At 46.6% G+C, this 1,306-nt stretch overlaps 1 protein-coding gene across 1 annotated transcript in view; it reads right to left on the bottom strand.

The window, feature by feature from the left end:
• Positions 1–1,306, bottom strand: part of MYOM3 (myomesin 3) — a 56,858-nt gene that overhangs the window by 54,353 nt on the left and 1,199 nt on the right. The gene's annotated exons all lie outside the window — the stretch shown is intronic.

Here is a 1,306-nt window from a genome sequence, read left to right on the forward strand (position 1 = left end):
CCGAACTGGTGCAAACCGGCTGAATCCCACCACTGTCCTTAATGCAGAGACTGACTGCATTAAGTATTGAGGGTGCCAAAGAAAGCGTGAATGAACATTAATTTTCCAAGCAGCACTGTTGAATTTTCTTTTCTATTATTATTTTAATGGCTTTAACTATTATTTGGAGCTCTGCTTAATGGAGTTCTTTCAGAACTCAAGACAAGATTAAAAGACCCTGAAATGAATGAATAATGCAGCTACCAAATATGTATTCGTAGAATTGCAATGTAAGTGAGCCATCAGGCTGTGGTGTTCTTCTCTGTTATTCAGGGTTATAATCCCATTGAAAGCAGACTATGGAGTTGAGATTGAAATAACAGTGGTGTTACCTTCCAATTCTCTTCATAGCTTTCTGTAGTGTCCTACAAATGTATTAGGCTGAGACCTATAGTTCCCAGCCAATGTTGCTAGCGAACATGTGGCTAGAAATAAAGTCTAGATCAGTGATGGCGAACCTTTTAGAGACTGAGTGCCCAAACTGCAACCCAAAACCCACTTATGCATTGTCGAGTGCCGGGTGGGTGTGGCCCATTGGGTGGGTGTGGCCCATTGGGTGGGCGTGGCTGTGGTGGTAACAGCAGACTGGGTGGGACTAAAAAGTTCAATCAATCAATTCCAACTTTGCAAGATTTTTTTTCCCGCAAGAAGTTGAAATTGACTGATTGATTAAACCTTTTTTTTTTTTTTTTTTGCACACGACGGCGAAGGCCAAAAGCGAAAAGGTTTTATAAAACCCAGCTGAAGGCCTAGGACTGGGGCAATGGCGCGTGTGCCCACAGAGAGGGTTTCTGAGTGCCGCCTCTGGCACCTGTGACATAGGTTCGCCACCACTGGTCTAGATCTAAACATCTGGAGAACATCAAATTACCTTCCGTCGCGCCCTCAAGACATGGCTCTTTCAGCAAGCGGACCTGACCTAGGGTGGATTTTATACTGGGTTTTTTAGGAATTTGGAAGACACAACTTTAAAATTTGGTTTAATTCGGTTTTAAGGGGGGGATTGTATATATGCTTTGGTTTTAAATATGTTGTGCGCCGCCCTGAGTCCCGCTGGGAGAAGGGCGGCACCCCAACGATGCCCTTGACGTGATGACCTGTTGCCTGGAGGCCGTACGGGTCTGGATGGGGAGGAACAGACTCAGACTCAACCCTTCCAAGACCGAGTGGCTGTGGTTGCCGGCGCCCCGGCATAGTCAGCTGACTCCATCGCTGACTATAGGGGGCGAGACTCTGGCCCCCTCAGAGAGGGCACGCAACTTGGGTG

Source organism: Protobothrops mucrosquamatus, unplaced genomic scaffold (assembly GCF_001527695.2).
Source record: "Protobothrops mucrosquamatus isolate PMUCROS unplaced genomic scaffold, P.Mucros_1.0 scaffold963, whole genome shotgun sequence".
Classification (NCBI taxonomy): Eukaryota; Metazoa; Chordata; class Lepidosauria; order Squamata; family Viperidae; genus Protobothrops; species Protobothrops mucrosquamatus.